Source organism: Hyalella azteca, unplaced genomic scaffold (genome assembly GCF_000764305.2).
Source record: "Hyalella azteca isolate HAZT.00-mixed unplaced genomic scaffold, Hazt_2.0.2 contig14522, whole genome shotgun sequence".
In the NCBI taxonomy this organism is placed as follows: Eukaryota; Metazoa; Arthropoda; class Malacostraca; order Amphipoda; family Hyalellidae; genus Hyalella; species Hyalella azteca.
In genome coordinates, this window is record NW_025944402.1 from 21,100 (window position 1) to 36,492 (window position 15,393).

Here is a 15,393-nt window from a genome sequence, read left to right on the forward strand (position 1 = left end):
AGTCGTAAAAAGGTTGAATTGAATTCGCTCGGGTCATACTTGGTTTTCCTCATGTACCTCGTTCCTTGCGGAGTAAAGAAATTCGGTTAAACTATGAGTATGCCAGTCTGTTTTGCCGACAATACATAGTAACCAAAAAATTCAAAGACGTCAACGCCAAGTATGATAGCTGAGTTATTGATGATCCTCGATTTGGTGAAATATTCTTTCTGAAGCCGAAAAAGGTTTCAGTGCTCCTAACATCAAACGCATTTAGTAATGAGATACTGCAAACATATTCATCTTTAATGACCAAAATTTTAATTGATATTGCGTCATTGAGAAAGAATTAGTTCGGAAAAGACTTCTAAGATTCGTTCAGCGCTTCTCGAAAAGCAGGCGTGGGCAGAAACAGTAAGACTAGAACTGAGGAGGTTTGAAGAAAGTTGAATTGTAAACTGCTAATGTTTTTTGAGATGAGTAGTATAAATGGAGATTGTTTGAGATGGGACGCGACTGAGAAAGTGAGAAGCATTATGTTCATTGGAGCCGTGGCCAATGCAACGACATTTTTGTGTGCGACAGCCGCGTGGTCAACTTCTTACACGCTCTGCTAATGAATAATGCCTTATATATTGATTATTGATTCTCTATTCAACTAATATTTATCCGTCCGTACTGGATATGGAATGAAAATTCAAGTGAAACAATTCTGTACACATAATTTTTTCCAACGATCGGTACTGAGGAATTTGTATACTGACGATATCTTCAGGCCATAATTTACGAATTTAATTTATGGCGAGTATTGTATACGAAGTCAACGCGATGAACTCGAAACAATTTAGATTTTAGATACCACTCACAATAAATATTAGCTACCTACATAAATTATTTCCTGGAGGGTTTAAAAAGCAGTAGCCAAACTAAAAGATGACGCGGGCTTTCACAACAAATCCATCGAGCAACACCTGTTCATGCAGTATGTTCTCAATTTTGAGCTTCCTGTACATGAAATTTTGATGAACCTATCTATATATGACAAATCTCTTACCAGCAGTGCTTGTTGGACCTTTTAGCGCATTTTCTCATTTATTGAAAAATCCACTATAGTGCTCGTCATGTCCGTCTGTCTGTCCTTCTGTCTGTCTGACCGTCTGTCTGTCCGTGACTTCATGTTTTCGGCGATGAGAAAATTCGCTCTCTGTAACTCACTGCAGTGAGTGCTGAGTTATATTTTTTTCCATGCACCCTAGGCAGCTATTCGTCGTTCCATAAAAATGTACAACGCGCAATCATTATTTTCAAAGTTCGCTTTGGATGACCGGTAATGAAATGCTCATTGTTTGTTTTCCGAAAACAATCACTGGACTGAATTCAAATTATATATCGTAGGCAAATCTTTAGCCTATTGTAACTTAATCATTGTGCTTACTTGCTTAATATTTCGTCGCTGAATTCGCAGGTACTATATATCGACATGGATGCATTAAACCTGAGAATATCTCTACACTCAGCCAGCGAAAATTTCAATGCAGCTACTTCAAGATGCGCGAAATCAACTGAAGGAAGAACAGACTGTGCAGGAGGGTTTAGCTGATGAAGAAATTACGACTAGGAGCACTACAAAATAACGATATGTAGTGCGAATGACCAACGAATATCAGTAAGCGTTGCTAGAAATGCAAGACGCTAGAGAAGTACTGTAGGCGGCCAAAATCGCCAAGGAAGCGACGCTTCTCTGGATGCTGGCGACAAAGGAGAGGATGTCCAAGTCACGATTTAAGAGAAAAGAGTGAAATTTTTGGAGTTAAAGTTGACGTTTGCTACCGCAAACTACAAAATTGAATAGAAGTAACTAGATGCAATGAAAATATAGACCCAAGAACAATAACTGAGAAGTCATCAGTAGACACTTCGAAACCTGAAAAACGTAAATGATCTGCGGGTTGCTGTCCATAATGTGACTGAATTGGATTCACATATAATGTGAATGAATTCATAATGTGAATTAATTAATAAATTAAATTACTTCATTGAAACTGCACTTTTATCATTCAACGTCTGGTGAATGAATTTTCTGGTCATTAACCACTCGTGTTTAAACTTGCTTGATAATATATCAGCAAGACTGATTACCTGCTGGTAAGAGCGAAGTAAAGTTTATCTGTACCCAATTAATGTCTTTCTTTTATATATATGTATATATATTATAAATAAAGGTATATATATAAGGTCGATAATTCACCCATTAATTTCATAAGACGATAACAATTGACTACGATGAATATTTCAGAAGTGAATAAACGGTCCATTGTGTTCAAACAGTGCATAAATTCTCCACTAGAAGTGAAAGAAATCTTACATGTGGCATGTTCAAGGAAAATCTGGGCGAAAGTCTAAGAGTGTTTGACCAAGAAAATTTTTAAATGATCATGCAATGAACAGAAAGGAAAATACCTCTATATATGAACGTACCAAAAGAACCCGTTAGGTTCTATAGGTTTCATCGTCAGGAAAAACTTGAAGTGTACCGGTATACGATAAAACGGCTTTAAGTCACACATCACGTTGCATAAATTCTTGCATGCAAATACGTGTATTTTGACGTTATCCATCGCAAATATTCAATAGCTCCTCGAGCGAAGCGTACGATTTTTGTTACACGAGTTAGAGTTGAAGTGACGAGTGCTGGATGAAGTAACCAAATTAAAAGCTAGCGGCTAAATTAATGTATCAACATTAATATCCTAAAGTTCCTTTTAACAAAGTTCAAACGAAAATTATTTGTGAACTGCATGATATCCTGTGAAACGTTATCTTTTTTAAGCTGTGGGAATTCGCTTCATGTGAGCTTGTATCAGCAACAACCTTTCACTTGTTGCTAATTTTTCTTGCATGATCGCATTTTTTATTTGAATTTGAGAAAATTCATTACACTTTTTTTTAATTTGTAAACTCATTTGCTACTTGAGGCTCTAAAACGTCTTTGATAGCCAAGGAAATAATCGTTTTCATCAACGAAGTTAGTACGTAAATGTGCGAAATATCAATTCATGTCCTATATCATAATAAACATTAATCGACATGCATTCCTATCGTCCGCGCATCGAGGTACAGCCCCGTTCGCTTGCGTTGATTGAGCTGAAAATAAATATGGAGTACCTTGCTGAATGTGTCGCTAATACAGTGCAGAAAAACAGTCTAATCATCATACTGATGCTGATATCAGTATGATACGGTGCTGAATATATCAGTATAATAAAGTTTTGTATGCGTCAGGATAATACGGATCCGTATGGATAAGAATAATACGGTGCTGCATCTCAGTATAATACGATGCTGTATACATACATCAGTATTATACAGTACAGTACGGCCCATATTAATAAGTTGCTGTATACGTCAGTATAATACGGGACTTTATGAATCAGCATAAAAATTTGTTGCATGTATACGTATGGCATGGAGTTTTATATAAGTATTAGATGTATAAGTCAGTTTACTACGGAAAATGAATCTCTAGGGTTATATACTGTGTTTTTAGCGCATTTTCCCATTTATGGAAAAAATGCCCTATTGTGCTCGCCGTGTCCGTCCGTCTGTCTGTCCGTCCGTGACTTCACGTTTTCGTCGACGAGAAAATGAGCTCTCTGTCACCTACTGCTGTGAATACTGAGTTATATATTTTTTTTAATATTGAAGTTCGGTGGCAAGCTCTGATGTTCTTTTAGTTAGAAAAAAGTTACTGAATTTTTGTTTTGAAATTTGAAGCACAATTTTACTGATCAAGTAGTAATTTTGTTGTACGTATAGATGTTATCACAACTACCTATTTAATTATTCAACCGGTTCTTCCTGCAACATATCACTTGTTTGATGCTGCAGCTAGAGGGGTTTAGGTGATATGTAATCAAGGTTACTGGCCACACTGGAAGCTTGAAAGCAAAGCCTAAAACTTTCCGGAATACCAATTAGGCAATTAAGAAGTAAACAGTCCTTGACACGGATATGCGTGCCGGATCAGCGAGCTAGAAGACTCGTGTGTAAATATAAGCGATTAGAAGGCATTCCTTGTTATCCATAAATTACACACATTCTCGGTCCCTAGGTGGCTTTACGGTCATTATGCATACAAATTATTTATGATTTAAAAATCAACGGTGAGTTGCGCATTGCTAACATTAATAAATTCAATGATTCTGTTGCAAAATTATTCTCAGATAAAAGAAAATTAACTTGCGTGGCAACTCATTTACTTACAAGCAATTATTTGATGGACAGCTGGTGGCGTGAGATGGCGTCATTTCGATCACGTCGACGTTATTTGCGACTACAAAACAAAGGTCAAAAGCATTCAATTTTAGATCGTCACCGAGACCTCGATAAACGTGACGCTTATTAACCTGCAATCACTTCAAATATGCACAAAAGTGTTCACGTCTTAACCGCGGTCAGCCAACGAAAGCGAAAGTTTATTCGGTTTCATGGTTCGCTGAAACGCCAAGAATGAAGCCACTATGTGAGGTCGGTATTTACGCTAAATTAAGCAGGAATTATTGTGCTTCAAAGCACGTTTTCGCTTGCAATGTCTAGTCGATCAAGAGCGAATCCAATCATTCTTTCGTACGCACTAAAGATGATGAATTGTGGTGCTTTCTTTTCACGGTAATAAACCGTTAATGGTAACAAACCATTAACTATTCATGGACGTTTTGCTCACGTAGAGCGCATAGATTAAATTATCTAGTTAAGCAATGTACGGAGTTCTTCTCAGAGCAAATCTCAAGAAGCGTGAAGGCCACATCCGAGGAACTTCAACTCACCACCACCAAGTTCTGCATTTTTACTAGAGCTAAGATTACCTGGGAGATGAAAATGAAGCCGGGAAAGAGTAGAGAAATAGAAACAATGTAAACGTTCGTATATTGAGGAAGAATGACATTTTTTATTTTATTTTTCCAAAAATAATAATTTTCATTTATTTTACTGCACTATAGGAGCATAATTTTTCATCAGACAGTGGATAGTTTATAATTTACTTTACTCTATAAGAATTCAATGGCAAATAGGAGTTATTTACCCAGAAATAAGTGGCAGAAACTTGGTAAAAAATCCACGAAAATATACGTTAATATCAATTAAATGTTTTTAACTCCTGTATCTACAATTATCAGACTTGTAAGCATCATCTCGTTGACTCATGTTATTTGGCATATCTTGATAACCAAACAAAATATTGATGTAATGACGCGACAAGTGGATTCCTAACAACTATCCACACAATAAAAACAAGTCGGAAAATGAAAGTTTAAAGTCGCATTCCGGGTTTGGCTGAACCCGTAATTACGGCTGTGATGTTCAACTTCACACACGCACGCTGCCATTCCGGCTTATACCTCAAGTTCGCACATGTCCAAACTCTGAATGTTTAGACGTCGCAAAACTTCCGAGTCATTCCTGTGAAGGCCGGTCATGTCGGAAGGAAGGCAGGAATCCTCACGTGAAGGCTGGATCGAGAAAGCAGTGCATTGATTTTGACATTTGTGATGCCAGTTTGCTTATAGAGTAGTGCTGGAAATTGTTTGAACGATGATTGAGACCATGAACATGCGATTACATACCAATAACAAACCCTGGAGGTCAATCAAATAAAAAAGTTGATTATGAATAAGACAGTTCGTAGATTTTATTTATTCATTTTTATTATTTTTTTTAACGCCCAAGTTATTTCAACGACAGATGCCTGGTGGGCTTCAAAATACAGGAATAATTATCTCGCCAGTTTCTTAATAAACATATAAACTTGTTAAAAACGGTACGCGAAATTATATCAGTTTGTCTATCCAACTCAGATAGCCAATTTTGTCTCCCCAATTGAGGAACGTGCCTGTGGGGATGTAATGATCGAAATTGGACTCGTTCCGAGAATCTTCAGAAAGTTTTCGATTATTTTGCTTACACAAACAACTATTACAATAAATGTATAGATTCTAAGTAATTGTTATTGGCTGAACTTAGAAACTTTCTAGCTATCTCAGCATCCACTGCAACAAATTCTATTACATCTCATAGGAGTGCATAACGTCATTGCAGGTCATTCATTGTGTAACGCTTCACCTTTTCTTTTGAATCAAACCAAATATATATTCTTTGTTCGAGGTAGAAACCCATGCTCGGTGGGGACGTCCACGAGCGTGTTCAGCATATGTCAACGGATACATTTACCGTCATCAATGCTATTCGTACCTAATGGCCTGGTAAGTTGCGTTACCGTCTCTAGACAATGGGTTTACCCTTTGTCTACGCATACAGTAACCGCCGTCAATGCTGTTTATACCTAATGATATGTTAACGAGATTTGCCGTCAGTAGATCAAGGATTTACTCTTCGCCTGTTAATTACATTAACCGTTGTCAATGCTGTTCGTACCTAAAGGCCTGGTATCGAGAATTGCTTTAACTTTTTGCTTCTAGTGGTTAACTTTTTGTCTACGGATAGTCAGCTACATTAACCGTCGCCAATGTTATTCCTGCCAGATATCCAGAGTTATCGTCGTTATATAGACGAAAAGTTAAGCGTTGAACCGAGCAGACAAATAATGCGTTATTCAAGAACGCCGCAGCAGTTAATCATGCGACATTATTGTAACTCATGAGTCAATTTTGACATGTATGCGGCGATCAAGTCAGGGAGACAGCACTTCTAGACATTACCAATTGACATTGAGCTAAATTATTGCGGCTTCAGGTGGCCACAGATTAATGATTTATTGGCATATAAATTACTTAAATTTACGACTTTTCCAAATCATGGAAATCCGCCATTATATGTTGGTAATTCAGATGACTACGTGTGCGTCAGATGATAAATGAAGATTAAACAGATATTTCCAAATAATTTTTTATTGCTATTATATTCTCGTTATAATATTTTTACAATGTAACCGTAATCGAAACGTTTTTGATGGTCTTGGTACTTATGATGACGGTTGGAAATTGCCGTTGGTCAATATATACGTACTTATTTTGGTCGTTGTTGAAGTTTGTTAATTTATTAAATATGGCTGTCAACTCGCGATTACTTCAGCCGCTACGTCATTATCAGATATCAGATAGAAAATAAGTTTATGGAGATTTCTTGAAAATTATTTATTTATGATTCAAATGATAATGATTTATTTAATAAAGTTATTTATTCAGAGAAAAAAATTGTATCTTTCTTTCCCAAAAGTGTGTGGATATTCAAGTTATCTTAGTATTCATCGTGAATTCTAACAACAGTATTCGTGGCGTGACCCGTTTATTAATAAAATTAAATTTATCATATTATATATTAATATAATTGGATAATTGAAAATTGAACAAAAAGTCTCATCTCCCCCAAACACTTGAAAATTCACCCACAAAACTCCGTCAATTTCTATATATTGACGATTAATTTTGAACGACTGTGTTGAATTTGATTAGGGTGATGTAATTTGCTACGGCAATAGTGAACACGTCTTCAATTATTAGATATATATAACAGTGTTTTTCCGACCAACTGAACTCTCGATAGTCAGTCAACAATGAGTTAACTAGGTATATCGTTTTCAAAATCTTTAAGAAAAAATCGTATTTCAAAACCTGTAACAATCATTGAAATAGAATTTTTCGCTGTGGTTCACGTACGTCACTGAACTAAAAATACTTCGTACTTATATAAATTTGAAGCTGGTCAAGTAAAATAATATAATACGATCAAGTGTGGAGCAGTCGGGCACGAAGCAGTGAAAGTGCCGACAATGTCCACAGGAATCATTAAGATGGAAGGCAGGAGCTAAAGCTACATAAACATTAAAAAGAAGGTAATTACAAATCGGGCAACCTCATGGCCTTGCGAACGCCTTGCTCCGACTTGATGTATATTTATAGGGTGTGCATTTTGACAATGTCCTGATTCAATTCTCTTCTTACACATGCTTCTCGCTTGCCAAGAAGTCATTGTGTTGGCTAAGCTAGACGCACCTCGCCCATTATCAGGTAACGTATGGGTCGCTTTGTCCGAACAGTGACGCACTTTACGCATTTGCGCGAGCATAGAATGGACATAACACTGATGAGCTATTTTGCTTCAAAAGTGAATCATGATAACCCACACAAGCCCCATAATGTCCATCGCTATTTGGAGAAAGTACCGCACAGTTCTTTGCCTGGCAGCCCTTTAATCAATCATAAGCTTGATTGGTAACTCGTTAGCGTGCCATGTCTCTGCAAAATATCCTTGTTTTTAATGCCGTGAAAGTTAAGTTTCCGATACTTTGCTAGTATCGGAAGTATATATGGATAATTCCTCATGGATCATATTTATCCGCGTCCATCTTAGAACGAAATACCATACATAGCAGGAAATAATGGATTCGTCTTCAATTTCTTATATGTTATTTTATGTTATGTTATGTTTCTTCTTCAATTTCTTATATTCCCATACTACGTCGAAATTCTCAGATTGGTGTTTATTAATAAGCAGTCAAAGAAGACGTGTCATCTATTGCAGATAAATTATGTTGAGTGTATATTATATATATGCGAACAGTGATAAATATACTGTTGAAAACGATGACGGTGGCGACGGTGAACGCCAGTCTTCGCTTAATGGAGTCGCCGCTTGTATCTCAAGTTAGATCACACATGAAATGCCTTACTAAATGCAGTGATATTTCCAGCCCTGAAACTGGTTTTACATACTGGCCTCATCCACTTAGCAGTTTACCAAGGAGAAAATTCCTATTAAGAGCTTCATTTAGGACTAATTTAGCTTTATGACTTATATACCCAGAGACGCGATTGTCATACCAAGATTTATCTTAAAAGAATACCATCGTCTTAAAAAAAGAAGCGACGTTCTCCTCAGACCGCAAAGATTGAGGCAATAAACCACTAAGTATTTTCCAGTGTTTGGCCATTGCCCTGTTGAGGTGGAATGAAAGACAGGTCGACAGAGAAATAAACATCACGGGACGCTTGGATTTGCTACCATGAATGAAAAGGTACGGGCACTTCAAGGTAATTAAGGTTGGTACAACGATCAATGTTTGTACAACGATTGGCAAGGTACTGGCACTAACGGCCAATCAAATTACTATCGCTTTTAGAATATTTTTGAGGATGAATGAATAATCTAGATAATTCTAGACTCTCACAAATAAATTATTAGCTGAATGTGAATTATGAAAATTGTGAATGTCTTGAAATACTTACGTCATTGCGTCGCATGCTGCCATATTTCAAAGGAGTGCACGGGGCAGAAAAAAATATTTTCCAAGTAGTGTAGACTCGATAGAGAAAATAATGCTATTAGATGCCAATTAGCTCACGAAAGTTCAAATACAGCACCTAGAGTAACGGATCTATCAAGATTTAGCCTTAACATGGATATAAAAATAGTCACTTTCCATGACCAGATTTCATCCTGGAGACCTTCAAGAGACGACTGAACGTGCTCCTGGGCATAATCCCTGACCGACCACCGCCCCATGCACCGCTACCAGTGGCGAGAAGCAAGCAACAGCATCGTGCATCAGCTGGCCCAAATGAGGGCGGATGAGCGATAGTCAGAGGCGGTGATCCATCGTGGCCTGGGACTGCTACGTCCCAAACAAATACTAAGGATAGTAACCGACGACATTAAAACGACACGATTCTTTAGTCCAAAAATTGTGAACGTCTTTCAGGCCCGTCCATCATTCGCCATAAAAATTGTATTATTTGAAGCCAACTGGTGACATTAGGATTTTTCCTGCTTTCCCTTTCGTCTCACGGCAGGCGTCCATGGACTGGACCCCTGCAGTGATGTCACTGCAAACAAACTTTACCCTCTGCTCGACCTGAATTTATATTCGTAATCTTTTGAAGATTGGCCTAGTCAGAAGAATAAATGGGTCATGTAGTGACATTCTTTCTGCACAAACTCAGATACGTCAATTCTCTGGGCAAATTTGGGTCAGAATGAGCAAAACAAAGGCAAAAAGTGCATCGTCTTTTTGACAAAGCTTCACTTATTTCCCTGGGTACCGCCCGGCCATGTAGCTTCAATGTTAATAATGCAGTACGCAATCTGAAAAGGCATTCACCCGTTCAAATGACACGATATAACAGTTCATATTACTTAATAAAATTCATTATAGTTGAAGCGTTTGAATAAATAATTTCATTGCGTTTTTATCCTCGGAAATCAATTGCTTTCATAAAATTGCTTGATATTGTTAGAAATTTGCCAATGTATCCATGAACTACATGCAGCTAATTATACAAGGCTCCTGGGTCTGGAATTTATTTGCATGACTTTTATAGGAAAAATATTCTTATAAAGTGTATGCATTAAAGCCATTGCAACTTGAATGTTGCAACTCAGGGCATTGAATTTGATCAAAGCCCAATCTAGTGGGGGCCGCTGCATAATACAGTCGGAAAAATTAGTGAGATTTGTTCAAATATCGCTGCAACTTTTGCCTATATGTGGGTTCTCTTGACACAACTATACCTTGACCGTATCAGTGTTAAGTGTGGAAATTTGTGTCTTCGTTTTAATGATGTGACTCACTGATTTTTCTTAATGTAGCTTCACTACACGCACTAGAACCCAAGCGCTTGATTGAAGAGTACGGAAACCCACGTGCACGTGTACAATTAAACGTACAGCACGGCCTAGTTTCGATTAATGATAGAAAGTCATATAATTTTCCCTGACTTCCTTATCATCGTGAGGGTCTTCTGTTTCCCCATCATCGCTGGCCTTCCCCCGAGGTATCATTGGGTGGCAATGCAACGAACATGACGCGCGCGCACATTAAGATTTTCTTCCGCGTAGTAAAGTACCTCGTAGATATTGACCTAGACTTGTAAATAGCCTCACTATATAACAATAAAGCTGGAACTAACTCCTGTTTTTTAGCGCATTTTCTCATTTGTGGAAAAAGGCGCTATTGTGCTCGTCATGTCCGTCCGTGACTGTCTGTCTGTCCGTCCGTCCGTGACCTCACGTTTTCGTCGACGAGAAAAAGCGCTCCCTGTCACTCGCTGCAGTGAGTACTGTGTTATATTTTTTAAATTAGGGAGAGAAAGGATCCTTCTCTTATGTCGGAAAAATGAGAGGCTTTTTCCTGATGTTGAAGCAATTTCCGTCATTGTGTGGGTCATATATTGATCCAGTGTGGCAAATAACAATAGGATGTATCAAAGCAACATACATATACAATGTGTGTCACTATTTGGGCTATATATAAATGAACCATTTCATTTTTGCCCTGACTTGTGTTTTATATAAACAAGGGTGTACATCACGCAAAGAATGTGATACCCGCTTGTGCATCAAAATAATTACTTTGTAGCTCGTAAAAAAAGAATTTCCGGGGATAAATCTGTTTAAATATGATTGAGAAATAGATCCTTTTCGTCATTTCCTTATATTTTTTTCGAAAAAAATTTAGGTTCTGATTTTCATTAGCGTCTGCGCCTTTTGCTATCATTCTCGATTATGAGACTTTAAAATTAATTGCCTAACCTGCTTATCTTTGAAAACATGTAAGCGATAACCTTGAACTGCGAATTCAAGTCTCCATATATGGCATTATTCTCTCAGTGAGAGCAATGCACCACCTTCTAGTGTATTATAATTAATGCATGAGCGTGCAGTGTTCACCATCAAGCATTCAAATGCTTGAATACTCCATCCACATCCAGATTATACTGTGAAAAAGAAAGTCCTCTTGATTTGAGCAATCTAGTGATGATGTCATTACAAAGGAACTCGTAGTAGTATGGATTATAGCTACAGTGTTTAAAATGTTTAACCTAATTAATGCAATAGATTATGATAACTCAGTCCATAATGGATTATCCGGACGTGATTTATTAAACAAAGCGGTTACCATTCATTCATATTTGGTTCAAACTAGTTACATGTATGGTCAAATTAAATGGTGGTCTGATTAACCGAAGTTTCTGTATTGCAAAGAAGAGCGATGGTCCATTGACGGTATTGCGATGCAGTTTCCCGTGAAGCTGCGGAGAAGTAAAAGTGACTTTGCAAATAAGAGCCGCAGAAAGGGAAGCGACCTTCAGGTGGAAGGCTGGGAGAGGTTAGCAGACGGCAGGGAGCGGCCAGCTGACGGCAGGGAGCGGCCAGCAGACGGCAGGGAGCGGCCAGCAGGCGGCAGGGAGCGGCCAGCAGACAGCAGGGGGCGGCCAGCAGGCTGCAGGGAGCGGACAGCAGGGAGCGGCCAGCAGACAGCAGGGAGCGGCCAGCAGACAGCAGGGAGCGGCCAGCAGACGGCAGGGAGCGGCCAGCAGACGGCAGGGAGTGGCCAGCAGACAGCAGGGAGCAGCAGGGAGCGGCCAGCAGACAGCAGGGAGCGGCCAGCAGACAGCAGGGAGCGGCCAGCAGACGGCAGGGAGCGGCCAGCAGGCGGCCGGGAGCGGCCAGCAGACAGCAGGGAGCGGCCAGCAGACGGCAGGGAGCGGCCAGCAGGCGGCAGTGAGCGGCCAGCAGACAGCAGGGGGCGGCCAGCAGACAGCAGGGGGCGGCCAGCAGACTGCAGGGAGCGGCCAGCAGACAGCAGGGAGCGGCCAGCAGACGGCAGGGAGCGGCCAGCAGACAGCAGGGAGCGGCCAGCAGACGGCAGGGAGCGGCCAGCAGGCGATAGGGCTGCTCTAGACACAATCCTGCTTCATTGCTAGTGTGAGTCAGCTTTCTTAACAAAGAATTTCTCACAGGTTGTGATGAAACCGTTGTGGAGTTATTTTAGGATTGAGAAGAAAGTATCCGTTATGGTAGAACAAAGAACTTGGAAGCTAGACGGTGAATACTGAAAATTTACTTCGCGCTCTTATTTGATAAACGCGAAACCCGTAGGTTTCCGCATTAAATATCATAATGCCGAGGAACGAACTAGACGTAAGGTCAATGCATGAGAAGTTTCGTCAATGAAAGCTCTATCTGAAGTATCGCTTCTTACACTTCATTTAATTGTATTTACTTCACAGCAATATTTCCGTCGAGTCAAAAGTCAAGTCAAAGAGACGAAGTACTTTTATTACGTCATTTATTTGATAAACCGAAAACTCGCAAGGTTTTTGTTCTCTTTTAACCTTATTAAATCGGTTAAGTGATAGCAACCCTGCTCTATTTCTTCTTTTCTATTTACCCGTCACCTCAACGCGTTGGGAAGATGGATGGAAGATTGCTGCAATTATGCAACGTTGAAATGATGGTGCGAAGGTTTCTTTCTTAATCAGATTTTTTCTGTAGCGAGAAACATAAAGAGTAGATACTCGTTTAAGGATATAATTTTTGTTGAAATATTTTGCATGATGTACAATGATGACAAAGTTGAAATGTCTTTTATCTATTAATTTATTTTGGCAACATTATAAAGTCACGGGCTACATAAATAATGTGTTTCTTCGTCTTAGTTTATTCGACCATTCGTATTTAATTAAGAGGCGTTAACGTAATTAACGAAGTCCTTCGTAAGATATAGCAACGAATCATGATAACAACAAAATTTAAAACCTAATATTTTAATGATTATGCGCAAAATGTTTATTTTTTGCGGCTTTTTTTTCTAAGCGTGTAAAAATGGTATATCTCTGATCATTTGCGATGTGCAATCTTTCAATAACGTGTTTGGTTATCAACCTAGCAATAACCGAATTTAAACCTGAATATTTGAATGATTATTCGCTACATGTTCATGTTTTGCTACTTTCTGCCAAATACTCGTGTAATTTTGTTATATACTTGGCATAATTAACGTATTCTCTTTCACTTTCAACGACATCGTCTCCTGTAACACTTCGGGGTCAGAAAATTGTTATAAGAGCATGAATAGCTTCATTTGCAAGTTAATTTGAAAGTTACTGCGTTTACGTATGGTTAATTAATGTATAATGTGTGATGATAAAATCCGTTCACTATTGTTTAGCTGAAGCGAGCGGTCTTGTTGGAAAAGCTGAATTCATTAAATTTGCAATCCAATGTTTATACTTGATTTTTGGGTTAAACTTTTGCATGTTACTTTTGCGTAGTATTTTACTACATCTCGTTCATTTTTAATCCCCTTATACAAACATTTTCATAAAAAATAGCGGCTTATCACAAGAATCATGTTATTCTGCTTGCATTTTAAACACTCACACAACTATCATAATTTCGAGTGGCTGAACTGAAATTAGCCACACCCATGCAGTCTGTGGTCTTCAGAAACTGAAATCAAAAACAGCAGTTTTCCATAGAAGGTAATTACTATCTTAATTAATGTAGCTCTACAACAAAAATGCTCCATTTCAATCTACGTGCGTACAGTATGGATAGCATATAATGCCTTGTCATGATGTGATGCACCTAAAAGCAGCCCTGGCCTTAAATAAAGAAATTATTATATTTTTCTTGAAGGTTATTTCAAGACGATACTGCGTGATTGATGGACATGTCTTATGAAACTTTCGATTCGTTTTTACGAAGGCTAACTCCTTCAGAATTGAAGATCACGAGTGATAGGTGAATAGAATTTACCTCTCGTTTCAAAACTGGTTGCTTTGGCCTAACACGGACAAATAAAAATAAAATGTATAAAAAAAATTTTAAAGACCACGTTTTTCATGTGGACTCAAAAGTAGAAAATAATTTTTCGGCAGCTACTGATCTCTGTTTGCTTTCATTCTCTTGGTCTTTTGTATTTCAGTTAAAATATTTTACATCTAAAACGAAAAACGTGGGGCGCATCTTCATTTAGGCTTGCCTTAAATTAGAGTTTATACGCCTGGAAACGTGCAACAAATTATTGATTATTGTATTGTTATCGGGAGCTGAGCTTCCCTAAAAGTTTCAGAGCGCTAGCTAATGGGAAAGTTGGTGAAATATCGATTGCAAGATTTGATCATCACAGACACGAAAGCGAGCTAAGAAAAACGTGGTAAAATACGATTTGCGAATGTACGGGCGCTCACAAAAAAAAATCGGAAACGGCCGTTTTGGTTTTTCGTTCGAAGCAGGTTTCGAAAACAGCACCTCTGGAACTTGTTTCTGAACCAATTCTCCTCTAAAGCTTGCGTATGTAGAATACAACAATTATGAGCTATTTTTACCGCATTGTAGCAATTGGATTAAGAAGAATTCGTTTATTGAATGATTTAAAAATTCCAACTTGCAATATGGATACTAGGTCCATTATATGGTGGTATAAGAGTTAATGAAATAGAGATTCTCAAATCATCTGCGATCGTCAATTATTGAACGCACCTTGAGATCGAACGCAATAGCTTCATGCCAAGTATTTCATATATCAGCTATTGTCTTCATGAATACGAGGTCGCAGGGCAGCTTCAGATCTCAACTTACGATTGGCACGCGAAAAAATCCCGAGCTATATTA